The following is an 18,760-nucleotide window of genomic DNA, read 5'->3' as shown; positions in this document are numbered from 1 at the left end:
ATTTGCAAAAATTTGCATGACTTTTATTCTTTGCTTTTAAAAAAAAAAAAAAAATTAACAAATACAAAAATAAAAAAGTTGATTAAAGTTAACCGGGTGTTGTGTTTATTAATGCAAAAAAGGATCAGCAGATTGGCAGGCAGAATTTGTTTTGTACACAAAATTACACACATCTAACGTTACATTTTTACCAAAAAAAAAAGGAGATTATTGTGTTAAGAAACATGTAAACACCTTCATTCACAAACAACACCTTTAAAAATTAAAAAAGTGAAATAAAAAAAAAAAAAATTACACTTTGACATGTTGATGGCCAATTATGGCAACAAAGTGTTAATTTTTTTTTATTCTCAGACTTAATTGTTTTGGAACATTATCAATCATTACACTAATTGGGTTCGTAATTGAAAAGGGCTTGTGGTCTTTAAAAGGAAAGGTGTCATTGCACTTAATAGGCCAAACAAACATTTTTGTGCGTTTTACCTTAAAAGTGTGCATTTTTACGCAAAACTTTGTAAATATACTCAAACTTAGTATTTTTACGATTAAGTATGTGTTATTGCGATGATTTCGCAATGCTGCGATGGTTTCGCATTACTGCGATGTCATTTGGCGTACGCCCACTTTGTGTAATACTGCGTGCGAATTTGCAAAAATACGTTGAGGGCGGAGGTTCGCAAATTTACTAAATTAACGCAACTTTGCGAATATGTTGTGCGTCCGAAAAACTTTGCGATCAACTCGGAATGAGGGCCATTGCACAGTCTTGGCACGCTGTTCTGCTGGCTTAGAAGTTATAGAAACACAATATAAACTACTAACGCGGTGGTATAGATGCCCAGCTCTATTGTATAAATTTTATCCCTCAGTATCTCCCTTGTGCTGGCGCTGTGACAGGGAGATCGCATTCCACCATCACCTTAGCGAAATACAAAAACTCATTACTCAAACATTTAAACAATGCGGCAAGAGCAGTTGTGCCAGTTCGCTGTCGTTATACCGAACGGCCGATTATCTGAGAAATGGTTCTAGCGTATAGATTTCTACATGCAAATGGAGGCTATTTACTTTACGTCTTTACAGAAATACTCAGAATATACAGCCACTTGGTTTAATTGGATGGAGTTTAAGACAACTAAGGTTTATGCCGCTTTTTTACCTCATAAGTAACCTTAAAGTATATTATTGTAGATACTTTCAAGGAATGGCATCTGACTAATCCATGAGATCTTCCCTAGTTTAGTCCTTCCTTACCCCCTTCCCCTTGTTTTTCTCTTACGTCCTAGAGGATGCTGGGGACTCCGTAAGGACCATGGGGTATAGACGGCTCCGCAGGAGACATGGGCACTTTAAGACTTTAGAATGGGTGTGCACTGGCTCCTCCCTCTATGCCCCTCCTCCAGACCTCAGTTAGATCCTGTGCCCAGTGGAGACTGGATGTACTGCAGGGGAGCTCTACTGAGTTTCTCTGAAAAGACTTTTGTTAGGTTTTTTATTTTCAGGGAGCACTGCTGGCAACAGGCTCCCTGCATCGTGGGACTGAGGGGAGAGAAACAGACCTACTTAAATGATAGGCTCTGCTTCTTAGGCTACTGGACACCATTAGCTCCAGAGGGTCGGAACGCAGGTCTCATCCTCGCCGTTCGTCCCGGAGCCGCGCCGCGGTCCTCCTCACAGAGCCGGAAGATAGAAGCCGGGCGAGTATGAGAAGAATGCAGACTTCAAAGGTGGAAGAAGACTTCAGATCTTCAATGAGGTACACGTGCAGCGGTAACGCTGCGCGCCATTGCTCCCAACACACACACACACACACACACACACACACACACACACACACACACACACACACAGAAGGCACTGTACGGGTGCAGGGCGCAGGGGGGGCGCCCTGGGCAGCAATTATTACCTCAAAAACAGCACTGGCACAGGTCTCAGATACTGTGGAGGCAGTATAGTATAAAATCCCCGCCAGTATAAAGAAATTGAGCGGGACCGAAGCCCGCCGTCGAGGGGGCGGGGCTTGATCCTCCAGCACTAACCAGCGCCATTTTCTTCACAGCATACTGCAGAGAAGTGCTCCCGGACTCTCCCCTGCTGTACAATAACGGGGCAAAAACGAGGGGGGGGGGGGGGCACATTTGTTTGGTGCAGATTGCACATATATTTATATATATAAAGCGCTATTTAGGCTGGGACCTTGGTTTCAGTATATTGTGGCGCTGGGTGTGTGCTGGCATACTCTCTCTCTGTCTCTCCAAAGGGCCTTATTGTGGGTCAGTCCCAATATTTATTTATCCCAGTGTGTGTGGGGGTGTCAGTACGTGTGTGTCGACATGTCTGAAGCGGAAGGCTCATCTAGGGAGGATGCAGATGGTGGTGGTGTCTCCGTCGGCACAGCCGACACCGGATTGGGTGGACATGTGGAATGTTTTGAATGCTAATGTGGCTTTATTACAGATTGGACAAAGCAGAGTCCAAAGACAAGCAGGGAATTAACCCATGGCTTTTACTGTGTACCAGGACCCTTCAGGGTCCCCTAAACGTCCCTTTACCCAGTTAGCAGACACTGATACCGACACGGATTCAGACTCCAGTGTCGACTAGGATGATGCAAGGTTGCACCCATGGGTCGCGAAAGTATTCAATATATGATTATTGCAATAAAAGATGTTTTGCATATCACAGAGGATTCCTCTGTCCCTGACACGAGGGTCTGCATGTTTAAAGAAAAGTATCCTAACTCATCTCATGAGCTGACCGTTTTATTTAAAAAAATACAAAAAATAAAAAAGCTTGGGAGACTCCTGACATTAGACTGCAGGTTCCCAAGGGAATTATTATGGCGTATCCTTTCCCCTCAAAGGACAGGTTACGGTGGGAATCCTCGCCCACGCTGGACAAGGCCTTAACGCGCTGGTCCAAAAAGGTAGCATTACCGTACCCTGATACGGCGGCCCTATAGGATCCTGCGGATCGTAGGCAGGAATCTACCTTAAAATCAATTTATGCGACTACGGGAGCGTCGGCATGGGTAGGTAGCGCAATTACAGCTTGGGCTGATAACTTGTCTTATGACATTGACACCCTAGATAAAGATAGTATGGTGTTGACCTTAGGTCACATCAAGGACGCAGCACTATATATGAGAGAGGCTGCGAGAGATATTGGTCTTTTGGGTTCAAGAGCTAATGCCATGGCAGGTTCTGCTAGTAGGTCCCTGCGGACTCGTCAATGGACAGGTGATGCTGGCTCAAAGAGTCATATGGAGGCTTTACCTTGCAAGGGTGAAGTTTTATTTGGGGAGAGCCTCGCGGACCTGGTTTTCACAGCTACCGCGGGTAAGTCGTCTTTTTTTGCCTTACGTTCTCCCACAGCACAAGGAAACACCCTAATAACAGATGCAGTCCTTTCGGTCGCGTAAGTTCAGAGAGGGGCGTGGCTTTCTTTCCTCGCCAGAGGTAGAGGGAAAAGAACACTGGCTACGGCTAGTTCACAAGAAAAATGTCCTCCCCGGCCTCTACCAAATCCATCAAAGCGGTGCTTCCACACCGATTTTCAAATCGGCCTTGCCAGCTACTTCCCCGGAGAGCAAAATAGTTTTGGCTGCCATACTAAAGCTGTGTCAGCAGCAAGTGATTATCATGGTTCCCCTAGTGCAACAGGGAAAAGGGTTTATTCAACCCTATTTGTGGTCCCAAAGCCGGATGGCTCGGTCAGACCAATTCTGAATCTAAAATCACTAAACCTATATTTAAAAAGGTTCAAATTCAAGATGGAATCTCTCAAGGCAAGGATATCCAGCCTGGAAAGGGGGAGATTTTATGGTGTCACTAGACATAAAGGATGCATACCTTCATGTCCCCATATATCCTCCTCATCGGGCGTACCTAAGATTCGCTGTACAGGATTGTCATTACCAGTTTCAGACGTTGCAGTTTTGGGCTTTCCACGGCCCCGAGAATTTTCACCAAGGTAATGGCGGAAATGATGGTGCTCCTGCGCAAGCAAGGGGTCGCAAGTATCACATACTTGGATGATCTCCTAATAAATGCGAGTTCAAGGGAACATTTATTAAAAACCGTGTCTCTCTCCCTGAGAGTACTACAACAGCACAGCTGGATTCTAAATCTACCTAAGTCGCAGTTGGTTCCGACAACTCAGCTGTCTTTTTTGGGCATGATTCTGGATACGGGAAAACAAAGGGGTTTTTCTCCTGGTAGAAAAAGCCCAGGAACTCCAGAACATGATCAAAGACCTGTTAAAGCCAAAAAGAGTGTCAGTTCATCAATGCACTCGAGTATTGGAAAAGATGGTGGCGGCCTACGAGGCCATTCCATTCAGCAGGTTCCATGCAAGGACTTTTCAGTGGGACCTTCTGGACAAGTGGTCAGGGTCCCGTCTGCAGATACATCGGAAGATACCCTGTCCCCCAGGGCCAGGGTCTCTCTCTCTCCTGTGGTGGCTCCAGAGTACTCCCCTTCTAGAGGGTCGCAGGTTCGGCATTCAAGATTGGGTTCTTGTGACCACGGACGCGAGCCTCCGAGGATGGGGAGCAGTCACACAGGGAAACAATTTTCAGGGAATATGGTCAAGCCAGGAGGCTGGTATACACATCAATATGCTGGAATTAAGGGCCATATACAACGGCCTCCGACAGGCGGAGAATCTTCTTCGCAACCTACCTGATCTGTTACAATCAGACAACGTCACAGCCGGGGCGCATGTAAACCGCCAGGGCGGGACAAGAAGCAGAGCAGCAATGGCAGAAGCCACCAGGATTATTCGCTGGGCGGAAAATCATGTAAGCTCTCTGTCAGTGGTCTTCATTCCGGGAGTAGACAACTGGGAAGCAGACTTCCTCGGCAGACACGATCTCCATCCAGGAGAGTGGGGACTTCATCAAGAAGTCTTTGCAGAGGTGACAAGTCGTTGGGGACTTCCTCAAATAGACATGATGGCGTCACGCCTCAACAGAAAGCTTCAGACGTATTGTTCCAGGTCAAGGGACCCTCAGGCAGTGGCAGTGGACGCCCTGGTGACATCGTGGGTGTTTCAGTCAGTCTCTGTGTTCCCTCCACTTCCTCGCATCTCAAGGATATTGAGAATCATAAGATGAACAAGAGTGCAGACAATACTCATTGTTCCAAATTGGCCTCGAAGGGCCTGGATTTCAGATCTTCAGGAAATGATCACAGAAGATCCGTGGCCTCTTCCTCTCAGGGAGGACCTGTTACTACAGGGGCCCTGTGGGTTCCAAGACTTACCGCGATTACGTTTGACGGCATGGCGGTTGAACACCAAATCCTAGCTAGGAAGGGTATTCCAGATGAAGTCGTCCCTACTCTTATTACAGCTAGGAAGGAGGTAACGGCGAAACACTATCACCGTATTGGGAGAAAATATGTGTCTTGGTGTGAAGCCATGAATGCCCTAAGGATGATTCTCAACTGGGTAGTTTTCTCCATTTTCTGCAGTCAGGTGTGGATATGGGCCTGAAGTTAGGCTCCATTAAGGTGCAGATTTCGGGTTTATCTATATTCTTTCAGAAGGAATTGGCTTCTCTCCCAGAAGTCCAGACTTTTGTAAAGGGAGTGTGGCTCATCCAACTTCCTTTTGTGCCTCCAGTGGCACCGTGGGACCTTAACGTGGTGTTACAGTTCCTTAAATCACACTGATTTGAACCTCTTCAAACCGTTGAATTGAAGTTTCTCACTTGGAAAGTGGTCATGGTATTGGCCTTGGCATCTGCAAGGCGGGTGTCCGAATTGGCGGCTTTGTCTTACAAGAGCCCCTATCTGATTTTCCATGCGGATAGAGCAGAGTTGAGGACTCGTCCTCATTTTCTGCCTAAGGTGGTTTCGTCATTTCATATGAACCAACCTATTGTGCTGCCTGTGGCTACGGGTGCCTTGGAGGATTCCAAGTCCCTTGATGTAGTCAGGGCCTTAAAGAGTTACATCGTCAGAACGGCTAGGGTTAGGAAAACAGAAGCACTGTTTGTCCTGCATGCAGCCAACAAGGTTGGCGCTCCTGCGTCTAAACAGACTATTGCTCACTGGATCTGTAACACGATTCCAAAGGCTCATTCTACGGCTGGATTGCCGGTTCCAAAATTCGGTAAAGGCCCATTCAACTAGGAAGGTGGGCTCTTCTTGGGCGGCTGCCCAAGGCGTCTTGGCATTACAGCTTTGCCGAGCTGCTACTTGGTTGGGTTCAAACACTTTTGCAAGATTCTACAAGTTTGATACCCTGGCTGATGAGGACCTCATGTTTGCTCAATTCGTGCTGAAGAGTCATCCGCACTCTCCCACCCGGTCTGGAGCTTTGGTATAATCCCCATGGTCCTTACGGAGTCCCCAGCATCCTCTAGGACGTAAAAGAAAATAAGATTTTAAACCTACCGGTAAATCTTTTTCTCCTAGTCCGTAGAGGATGCTGGGCGCCCGACCCAGTGCGGAAAAATTCTGCAAGGCTTGTATATAGTTGTTGCTTACATAAGGGTTATGTTACAGTTGAGATCAGTCTCGGGCTGATGCTGTTGTTCATGCTGTTAACTGGTTTGGTATATACCATGTTGTACGGTGTGTATGGTGTGGGCTGGTATGTATCTCGCCCTTAGATTAACAAAAATCCTTTCCTCGTACTGTCAGTCTCCTCTGGACACAGTCCTAACTGAGGTCTGGAGGAGGGGCATAGAGGGAGGAGCCAGTGCACACCCATTCTAAAGTCTTAAAGTGCCCATGTCTCCTGCGGAGCCGTCTATACCCCATGGTCCTTACGGAGTCCCCAGCATCCTCTACGGACTAGGAGAAAAAGATTTACCGGTAGGTTTAAAATCTTATTTTTTCTTCCCCTCAAAATTGTCAGAAAATCGACTTCACAAACAAATAGAACTGCAAATAGACCATTGGTACTAGAAAACGATACAATTGACCAAAAATCGCCATTTTCAATAGAACCATCAGAAACAGGTCAGTTTGAGTTTTAAACCTTGAATAATTGTCTGAAACCTCAATATGATGGATAAAAACATGGAAGAGAAGCATGTGGGGCACGCTGGCTGCATAAATCATGGCATTTAAAGGCACAGCTATTATTTAATAAAAATTGTGTATATGCAAATTAGCACTGGAATGAATGTGTATGGCTAATAAAATGCATGTGGCACAATTTGGCCAATAGAAACGCTTTTGTATAATTTTGTTGATTTTTGGTGGTTTTGTATCGATTTTATGTCGAGTGTTGGGTCTGTTGAGGGTGAGTAGAACACATTTCAAACTTCAAATAGAAACCAATGCACCATCAAAATCAGAATGGAACCAAAAATTGACTGTTAGTATATGATTTATTTTGAATAGAAACACTGTGGCATATTTTGTGGGGAAGTTGGTCGTTTTTAAACTAGACCCAGAATTGACTTTTAATAAATTCACCTCCCGATCTCCAGATCTGAGCAAATGGCACATTCCACCTTTATTCTCATTTCAGCAATACTGCTCTTTGAAATTATATATTGTTCAAGTTAAAATACGCCCCACCCCTGATATGCTACGAACTCTGGCCTATTACACCAGGAAACTCTACATTTGGGACTGTCTCACAAAAATGTGTCCTCCCCCCCCCCCCCCCAAACCTATGGGAACTGCTCAAGTTGAGGAACAGGTTGCATCCTAGTTGTATTTACAGCTGTTTTGCACTTTTTGAAATCACTTCCAGTGGGTTTTGTGTTTTACCAGGATACAGTGTCTAATTGGGGTATAAAGGGCCCACCAGGCGATTGCATTGGTAGGGACCCATGTTTAGTGGTGTGGCCAGTCTCCAGAGGGGGTGTGGCCAGCAGCCACATTGATTTACCTAACCATTAGAAAGTAAATGGTCTGGGCCACTTGATAAATATATATATTGTAAATACTGCTAGTGCATGCGTGATAATGTACCAGATTAATAACAGCAATGCACTGTAGAGAATACACCATAGCCCTGTGCAGTACAATGTAATTTGGGGGTGATTCTGAGTTGTTTGCTCACTAGCTGCTTTTAGCAGCATTGCACACGCTAAGCCGCCGCCTACTGGGAGTGTATATTAGCATAGCAGAATTGCGAACGAAAGCTTAGCTAATTTTCTCGTAACGATTACCCCGCAGTTTCTGAGTAGCTCCAGACTTACTCAGCCATTGCGACCAGCTCAGTCAGTTTCGTTCCTGGTTTGACGTCACAAACACACCCAGCGTTTGCCCAGCCACTCCCCCGTTTCTCCAGCCACTCCTGCGTTTTGCAACTCGAACGCCTGCGTTTTTCCGCACACTCCCATAAAACGGCCAGTTTCCGCCCAGAAACACCCACTTCCTGTCAATCACACTACAATCAGCACAGCGATGAAAAAGCTTTGTTATGCCGTGAGTAAAATACCTAACTTCTGTGTAAAATAACTAAGCGCATGCGCTCTGCGAACCTTGCGCATGCGCAGTAAGCGACTAATCGCATTATAGCGAAAATCGGCAACGAGCGAACAACTCGGAATGACCCCCTATATGTATAATGTATAATTCAAGTGCATAGTCTGGAACATAATCTTTAGAGGAGGTGGGTTCCCATGGCAGTGGGGCCCACTATAGGTTTCCCCTGTACCCCTGTGGACCAGTCCAACCCTGGTGAAATTACACAGAGAAATTAGACTAGATGCAGTGGGGGTATTAGTGTTACACAGAGAAATAAGACTAGATACAGTGGGGGTATTAGTGTTACACAGAGAAATAAGACTAGAGACAGTGGATACAGTGGGGGTATTAGTGTTACACAGAGAAATAAGACTAGAGACAGTGGATACAGTGGGGGTATTAGTGTTACACAGAGAAATAAGACTAGAGACAGTGGCTACAGTGGGGGTATTAGTGTTACACAGAGAAATAAGACTAGACACAGTGGATACAGTGGGGGTATTAGTGTTACACAGAGAAATAAGACTAGACACAGTGGATACAGTGGGGGTATTAGTGTTACACAGAGAAATAAGACTAGAGACAGTGGATACAGTGGGGGTATTAGTGTTACACAGAGAAATAAGACTAGAGACAGTGGATACAGTGGGGGTATTAGTGTTACACAGAGAAATAAGACTAGAGACAGTGGATACAGTGGGGGTATTAGTGTTACACAGAGAAATAAGACTAGAGACAGTGGCTACAGTGGGGGTATTAGTGTTACACAGAGAAATAAGACTAGAGACAGTGGATACAGTGGGGGTATTAGTGTTACACAGAGAAATAAGACTAGAGACAGTGGATACAGTGGGGGTATTAGTGTTACACAGAGAAATAAGACTAGAGACAGTGGCTACAGTGGGGGTATTAGTGTTACACAGAGAAATAAGACTAGAGACAGTGGATACAGTGGGGGTATTAGTGTTACACAGAGAAATAAGACTAGACACAGTGGATACAGTGGGGGTATTAGTGTTACACAGAGAAATAAGACTAGAGACAGTGGATACAGTGGGGGTATTAGTGTTACACAGAGAAATAAGACTAGAGACAGTGGATACAGGGGGGGTATTAGTGTTACACAGAGAAATAAGACTAGAGACAGTGGATACAGTGGGGGTATTAGTGTTACACAGAGAAATAAGACTAGAGACAGTGGATACAGTGGGGGTATTAGTGTTACACAGAGAAATAAGACTAGAGACAGTGGCTACAGTGGGGGTATTAGTGTTACACAGAGAAATAAGACTAGAGACAGTGGATACAGTGGGGGTATTAGTGTTACACAGAGAAATAAGACTAGAGACAGTGGATACAGTGGGGGTATTAGTGTTACACAGAGAAATAAGACTAGAGACAGTGGCTACAGTGGGGGTATTAGTGTTACACAGAGAAATAAGACTAGAGACAGTGGATACAGTGGGGGTATTAGTGTTACACAGAGAAATAAGACTAGAGACAGTGGATACAGTGGGGGTATTAGTGTTACACAGAGAAATAAGACTAGACACAGTGGATACAGTGGGGGTATTAGTGTTACACAGAGAAATAAGACTAGAGACAGTGGATACAGTGGGGGTATTAGTGTTACACAGAGAAATAAGACTAGAGACAGTGGCTACAGTGGGGGTATTAGTGTTACACAGAGAAATAAGACTAGACACAGTGGATACAGTGGGGGTATTAGTGTTACACAGAGAAATAAGACTTGGTCCAGTGGATACAGTAGGGGTATTAGTATTACATGGAGTATTAATATTACTGGGGACAGTACACAGAGTGGTGTAACAGTGCATAACAGAGTGAGGTAATTGTGGATACATTGGGATGTGTACAGAGGGGGAAACAGTGAATAGAATTGGGTGACAGTGGACACAGCGGGGTGATAATGAGGCACAGTGGGGTAACAGACAGTGTAGACAAAGGGGTAATAACAATAACAGTAATAATCTGGCACGTACATGCAGGATCCAGCGGAATGTCTCCCCGACAAGAGGAAATCCCATGGAGCCCTTGGGGATAGTTAGCTTGCAGCGCTTGTCATGGGTGGCTGCCCAACAGAGCTTCCACAGCTGCTGGGACACCAGGTAGGTGGCGAGAGTGGCCAGGGCAGAGATCAAAGCTGGGGAACAGCTTGGTGTGCGGGGAGGGAGAGATCCGGGCTCATCAGCATCACCACCACCACCACCTGGGGAGGAAGAGAGACGAGACTCAGCAGCAGCACATGGGGAGGAAGAGAGACGAGACTCAGCAGCACCCGGGGAGAGAACCAGGACTCAGCAGCAGCACCTGGGGAGAGAGAGAGAGTCGGGGCTCAGCAGCAGCACCTGGGGAGGGAGAGAGCCAGGGCTCAGCAGCAGCACATGGGGAGGGAGAGAGCCAGGGCTCAGTAGCAGTACCTGTGGAGGGAGAGAGCTGGGGCTCAGCAGAGGCACCTGGCGAGGGAGAGAGCTGGGGCTCAGCAGCAGCACCTGGGGAGGGAGAGAGACGAGACTCAGCAGCAGCACCTGGGGAGGGAGAGAGCCGGGTGTCAGCAGCAGCACCTGGGGAGGGAGAGAGCTGGGGCTCAGCAGCAGCACCTGGAGTGGGAGAGAGCCGGGGCTCAGCAGCAGCACCTGGGGAGGGAGAGAGCTGGGGCTCAGCAGCAGCACCTGGGGAGGGAGGGAGACGAGACTCAGCAGCAGCACCTGGGGAGGGAGAGAGCCGGGGGTCAGCAGCAGCAACGGGAGGTAGAGGACCAGGACTTAGCAGCACAAGGGGAAGGACATACACGCATAATGAACAGCATCTGTTCACAGAGCAGCGGTAAGAGTTCTCTCCTTGAAATTTTCCCTCTGTGGGATACTGTGGCCCGCAGATTGGAAAGCGGGACAGTCCCATAAAAATTGGGAGGTATGCACCATTCATACAAGGGGCTAGTATTCGCTCCGATACTACACAAAGGGGGTCATTCCGACCCATTCGCACGCTGCTGTTTTTTACCAGCGGTGTGAACGGATCGGTTCTCCACATGCGCGGCGGCCGCAATGTGCAGGCGCGACGTTGCCAAGCGACGGCTGTCGCTGGGCAACGACAAGAGGAACGAAGAAAGCGATCGCTGCCGCGATCACAAGAAGATTGACAGGAGGAAGGCGTTCCGGAGCGTCAACTGACCATTTTCTGGGAGTGGTGCGGCGAACACAGGCGTTTGGAGGGCGGATGCCTGACGTCAATTCCGGGACCTGCAACGCTGGATTCATTGCACAGGGTAAGTAACTCTTACCCTGGTCTTGTTCTACACAAAACTTTTTTTGCATAGCTATGCAAATAAACCATCCCCCATAGGCGGCGTCTAGTTGATCGCACGGGCAGCAAAAAGTTGCTACGTGCGATCAACTCGGAATGACCCCCAAAAGCCCTTACTGTACATTGGCCACATCTGCACACCCACTGCCCGCGTGTGCATGCCCATTCCAGGAAAGTCCCAGCCCCCCAGTCACAGGTACAATGCTACAGTGTGTACTCTCATTGAAACACGGCTGCTGTAGAATGGAATAACATGCAGAAGCTTCTTTATTTGGAAATTCATATTCTACAAACGCTTTAATCACTATGAGATTCTATCTTGAGCCAGTGAATAGTTATGAATTAAGTTTTGAATGATATAGACCCAGTTTAATCTTTGTGGAATGCCTGGTTGTTGTTTTTAAGGTAATTTATTGCCTGGCATTTGAGGGGGTGGGGTGTGGTTACAGATTTCAATTATTGGTTTCACTTGTAATAGTCTTCTACTTAAGTCCAATGGTGTAGGCTGTGCATTTATTGATCTAAGCGTGCATTTTTATCAAAGCGTGATAAAATTGACACATAACAGCAGCGTTCAATCAAAGTGAAAAAGAAGGAAAACAGAAGCACACCAATCAAACAAAACAAAGAAAACTGAAGAACTAATAACAAATGTGAGTCACTTACTCCTCAGATCACTCACCTCCTGATTGTTGCATCTGATTAAATAGCACAGAACAACCTTACTTGGACATTTCAAAAACCGTCCATTTCACCTACAAATGCTTGTATCTGTATTATTGTAATTTTGTTTTTTAAGCACAGCTGCACCAATGCAATTTTACCTGCAAACACTTAAAAAATCTAACATAATTACCATTGCTTCTTAAACCTCTCACAATCCTTTCATTTCTTACGCTCCAAATACATTTCTGCACCCACTTTATCTACGCTTTTGACTCATTTCATTCTAAATCTACACCCCTTGAGCCTACACTGCTTTTCTCACCTGCATTTCTGTAATTCTTCTGCTCGGATTCCCTTACAGTCTCCTCTCCTACTTCCACTTTCCCTCAACCTATTTACCTACTGTGCTTAACACTATGTCAAGGCTTTCTTATACTCCCCACATCACTCAGTGTCTACCTAATAATGTATCTTTATCCTTCCCCCCTAGTCTCCTACACCTCCTCCTCTCTCCCCTCCTCTGTCTCCCCTCCATCCCTCTGTTTCCTTCCCCCACCTTTCCTGTTACCCCACTTTCATTCACCTCTGCCCCATGGTCCTGCTACCCCACAACTCAGCCCTGCTCCCTCTCTCCCTTCCCTGTCACCTCCCCACACCCCCATCCACATCACACTGACCTCCCTCCCTGCCCACCTCCTGCAGTTTCCCCTCCTAGCTCAGGCACCCGTACCATCACTACTCTCTTATCATCCCTGCCCTCACAGTTAATCCCACCTCATCGCTACAGCAACCCTGAAAATCTCATTCACATCTCTCCCACTAACTCATACCCCCTATCCTGTGCCCTCTGGAATGCCAGATCTGTTTGTAACAAACTGGTCCCCACTCATGACCTTTTCATTTCCAACTCCCTCCACCTACTAGCCATTACTGAAACTTGGATTACGCCCTCTGACACTACTTCTGCTGCTGCTCTCTCTGCTGGGGGCCTCACATTCACCCCCCCCCCTGATCTGGGGGTCGCCATGGGGGTGGTGTTGGGGTCCTTTTACCTTCTAGTTACTCCTACCAACTAATACCACCAGAACCATCCCTTATATTCTCTACATTTGAGGTCCACGCCATACGCCTCTTCCAACCAGTCCATCTTAGAGTAGCTGTCATTTACCGCCCCCCTGGCACTGCTTCCAAATTCATCGACAACTTTGCTTCCTGGCTTCCTCACTTCCTCTCTTCTGACATTCCCACCATTATACTGAAAGAGGGAGAGAAAGAAGGCTCTTGTGTGGGCGCACTCTTTAGAAATAAAGGAAAATTCCTATGACATATGAAAAGAAATGCTTAAAACATAGCTTTTAATATTGACGTTTAAAACGAGATTACCCATATAGCTGATCCATGAGAAATAAGGATATTATAATTGAAGTTTAAAATGTTCTGGTCTGTTTAGTCACAATGTGTGTTTGGAATGGTTGTAGACATTGGACCGTCCTACCCCCATTTCCCCTGACCAGTACAGAATATCTGTATTGATGGGACCGAGGAGTGGTCATGAAGGATTATTTGATAAGTATGTCCCAATTGGGCTACTTAAATTCGAGAATTAATGGTCACCTGCATTCAAAGGACCTGACTTTCCGACGTAAGCCACAATGACTGATCGTAAGCCTCAAAATGTGAAGGAATATCATAGAAGTGAGAATTAGTGGTGATACTGCTTTTGGCGTCGCAACTCACATAGAAAGGGAAATAATCCCTGCTCTACAACACCAGGTATTCGCGGGAAGTCTCCTCTCCCGGTACTAACCCGGCCCAACGCTGTTTGGCTTCCAAGATCGGACGAGATCGGGCATTAGCAGCGTGGTATGATAGTAGAGAATTTATATGATAGTACACCAATGAGAGTGCACCTATATACGAAATAAGAGAAAGAGAAAAAGTGTGGAGACAGTTTGCCAGGGCAAGAAAAGAGATGAATGAGTAAAGTAAAATTATGTGGATCTACTTTCTACGTTAGGCACGGCTCATCAAATCCCACAACTGTGGTATTGTGCTACGTGGATCGCAGATGAGAGTCCACGGAAAGATAGTAAAGCATAAGCAAGAGGTACAATATCTATGAATTTGGTTAAATTGTCTGACAAAAAGACAGTACAAGAACCAATAAGAAATTGGATTAGAGATCAAATAGATACGTTAATTGTCTGTGTCACCAGAGAAATTAGCCATGAGCAGTGTACGCTGGTATTAGCACATAGGGAAATGCTTTCCAATATATGAATCCATAGCATATTACTCAGACTAAGTAGGTAATGCAATCATAATATTTAAGCATTACTTTGAGGAATCTCATAGATAATCATAATACATCCTGAACTGAGTGTGGGAATTCATGTAAGTTTGGAAAATTAAGTATAGTAAATCCCACAGACTAGGCCAGGAAAACAATGGTATTGTCAGAAACAAAAATAGGCACTGAGGATCACAGTAAATAAAGACAATCCTATAGTGATATACTGGCCTCTGCTGGTGAAAAGCTCAGGCAAACAGTGTAAGATATCTGACCAATATGAAAAAAATTATTGTTGTATATGTGTGTATGCAGCTGCTGTTAAGAAATAAAGCTTGTGGCAGCAATCTGTCAGTATACTGCACAGGTTTACTGGGATATATGGTGACATACAACATATTTTTGAACACACATATAATGTTGCTGTCTGTGTATATTATACACCAGACAGCAGTGGGCTTACGATCCCAGGATTGAAGAAATCAGAGTAAGCAGGTCAGGGCATCGTCAGGTACCAGTGCAGAAGCCAAGAAGTCACTCCATGTGCGGTCCCCCCGTGGAAGACGCGTTTCGCCCTGGCGGGCTTGTTCACTTCCGGGTTTGTCTCCTACACCTCCTCCTCTCTCCCCTCCTCTGTCTCCCCTCCATCCCTCTGTTTCCTTCCCCCACCTTTCCTGTTACCCCACTTTCATTCACCTCTGCCCCATGGTCCTGCTACCCCACAACTCAGCCCTGCTCCCTCTCTCCCTTCCCTGTCACCTCCCCACACCCCCATCCACATCACACTGACCTCCCTCACTGCCCACCTCCTGCAGTTTCCCCTCCTAGCTCACGCACCCGTACCATCACTACTCTCTCATCATCCCTGCCCTCAAAGTTAATCCCACCTCATCGCTACAGCAACCCTGAAAATATCATTCACATCTCTCCCACTAACTCATACCCCCTATCCTGTGCCCTCTGGAATGCCAGATCTGTTTGTAACAAACTGGTCCCCACTCATGACCTTTTCATTTCCAACTCCCTCCACCTACTAGCCATTACTGAAACTTGGATTACGCCCTCTGACACTACTTCTGCTGCTGCTCTCTCTGCTGGGGGCCTCACATTCACCCCCCCCCCCCCCCTCCGACCTGGGGGTCGCCATGGGGGTGGTGTTGGGGTCCTTTTACCTTCTAGTTACTCCTACCAACTAATACCACCAGAACCATCCCTTATATTCTCTACATTTGAGGTCCACGCCATACGCCTCTTCCAACCAGTCCATCTTAGAGTAGCTGTCATTTACCGCCCCCCTGGCACTGCTTCCAAATTCATCGACAACTTTGCTTCCTGGCTTCCTCACTTCCTCTCTTCTGACATTCCCACCATTATCTTAGGCGATTTTAACATCCCTATTGACATCCCCACACAATCCCCTGCCTCTAAACTCCTTAACCTCACCTCTTCACTTGGTCTCTCCCAGTGGACCTCCTCACCCTCCCATGTGAATGGGAGCTCACTGGATCTGGTCTTCACTCACCGCTGTGATATTTCAGATTTTTCCAACTCCCCATTTCCCCTCTCTGACCACCACCTGCTCTCCTTTAACCTCTCTCTCTCTCTCGACTTCCCCATCTCTACCTCCTAAGGCTACCATCACTAAGCGTAACATTGAAGCTATTGACACCACATTCCTTTCCTCCCTGTTTGACTCACTTCTCTCTCCTATTCTCTCTCTCTCATGCCCTGAACAAGCCACTTCCACATACAATGCTTCCCTTACTTCTGCTCTTGACTCTGTTGCTCCACCAACCACTATTCACTAGTGATGAGCGGATTCGGTTTTACTTGGTTTTACTCGGTTCTCAAAACCGAATCTTATTGGCTCACTGATGTCACGTGTTTTGGATAGCCAATAAGATTCGGTTTTTAGAACCGAGTAAAACCGAATCCGCTCATCACTACTATTCACCCTCGCAAATTAACACCTCAACCCTGGCACACCAAATGCACCAGATATCTGCAAAAATGCTCACGTACTGCTGAGCGACACTGGAGGAAATCACGCTCTAAGGCAGACTTCCTCCATTTCAAACTTATGCTCTCATCCTTCAGTGCTGCCCTTTCTCTTGCTAAACCGTCATACTTCAAGAACCTCATCTCCTCCCAGTCTTCCAACCCCCGGCGCCTCTTTGCCACTCTCAACTCACTTCTCTGCCCACCTCCACCTCGTCTCCCTTCCTCACTCTCTGCTCTTGACTTTGCCACTTACTTCACATCCAAAATTGACTCCATACGTCAGGACATCACATCACACCAGACCATCAGTAACCAGCCTTCTCCCATCCCTTACCAACCCTCCCCATCCCTCGCACCAACTCTGTCATCTTTCTCCCATGCATCTGGAGAGGAAGTCATGGCCCTCATTCGTTCCTGTCCCCTCACCACCTCCCCACTTGACCCTATCCCCTCCCGCCTCCTCTGCTACCTCTCTTCTTCTGCTTGTTCCCATCTTTCCCACCTTCTCAATCTCTCCCTCTCATCAGGCACTGTCCCCTCTGCCTTCAAGCACGCACTCATCTCTCCTATTCTTAAAAAACCTACCCTTGATCAAAACACTCTCTCCAACTACCGACCCATCTCTCTCCTCCCTTTTGCCTCCAAACTCCTTGAGCGTATTGTCTACAACCGCCTTACTTCTTTTCTTTCCTCACACTCACTGCTTGACCCATTCCAGTCTGGCTTCCGTCCTCTCCACTCCACTGAAACTGCCCTTACAAAAGTATGCAATGACCTCCATGCTGCTAAATCTAAGGGACACTACTCTCTACTTATTCTACTTGATCTCTCTGCTGCTTTTGACACTGTGGACCATCCTCTCCTACTGCAAATCCTTCACTCCATTGGTCTGCGTGACACTGCCCTCTCTTGGTTGCCGTCCTACCTTTCTGACCGTTCATTCTCTGTCTCCTCTCATGACTCCACCTCCCCCTCACTTCCACTAACTGTAGGGGTACCCCAAGGTTCTGTCCTTGGTCCTCTTCTCTTCTCTCTCTATACGTCCTCACTAGGTAAGCTCATTAGTTCTTTTGGTTTCCAATATCATCTCTATGCTGATGACACTCAAATCTATCTTTCCTCTCCAGACCTCTCCCCTGCTCTCCTCACTCGTATCTCCAACTGTCTCTCTGCTATCTCTTCCTGGATGTCCCAGCGCTTTCTTAAACTTAACATGTCTAAGACCGAGCTGATCATCTTCCCTCCCTCCCGCATAACCTCACCTCCTACAATCTCATTATCTATTGATGGCACTACTATCTCCTCTACCCCCCAAGTGCGCTGTCTTGGAGTAATCCTTGACTTCTCCCTCTCCTTCAAACCACACATTCAGCACCTCTCACAAACCTGCCGTTTTCATCTAAAAAATATTTCCAGGATCAGACCCTTTCTGACCCAGGATGCTACTAAGACTCTTATCCATTCACTGGTCATCTCCAGACTGGACTACTGTAATCTCCTCCTGACTGGCATTCCTGACAAATACCTCTCTCCACTCCAATCTATCCTCAATGCTGCTGCCCGGCTCATTTTCCTCACCATACGCACTACGTCCACCTCTCCTCTCTTGCTAGACCTTCACTGGCTCCCCTTCCCTTTCAGAATCCATTTCAAGCTTCTCACACTTGCTTACAAAGCCCTCACCCACTCCTCTCCCATCTACATCTCTGATCTTATCTCGCTTTACACTCCCACCCGTCCTCTTCGCTCTGCTAATGCTCGCCGACTCTCCTGCCTACGGATTACTTCCTCCCACTCCTACCTCCAAGATTTTTCACGTGCTGCACCACTTCTCTGGAATTCCCTACCTATCCCCCTCAGACTCTCCACCTCTCTACAAAACTTCAAACGGGCTCTCAAGACCCACTTCTTCACCAAACCCAGCCAAATCTCATCCTAAACCTCTGTTCCACGCTCTCTATGTACCCTATCTGTCTCACCCCTGTCTGTCTACCCCTCCCCTTTAGAATGTAAGCTCTCACGAGCAGGGCCCTCTTCC

At 46.7% G+C, this 18,760-nt stretch overlaps 1 pseudogene; it reads right to left on the bottom strand.

The window, feature by feature from the left end:
* Positions 1-14,189: 14,189 nt before the first annotated feature.
* LOC134967178 (5S ribosomal RNA) lies at positions 14,190-14,308 on the bottom strand (annotated as a pseudogene).
* Positions 14,309-18,760: the final 4,452 nt, after the last annotated feature.

This window comes from Pseudophryne corroboree, chromosome 10 (genome assembly GCF_028390025.1).
Source record: "Pseudophryne corroboree isolate aPseCor3 chromosome 10, aPseCor3.hap2, whole genome shotgun sequence".
Lineage (NCBI taxonomy): Eukaryota > Metazoa > Chordata > Amphibia > Anura > Myobatrachidae > Pseudophryne > Pseudophryne corroboree.
Note: the sequence above shows the minus strand (reverse complement) of the source record. Positions and strands in the feature narration are given on the sequence as shown.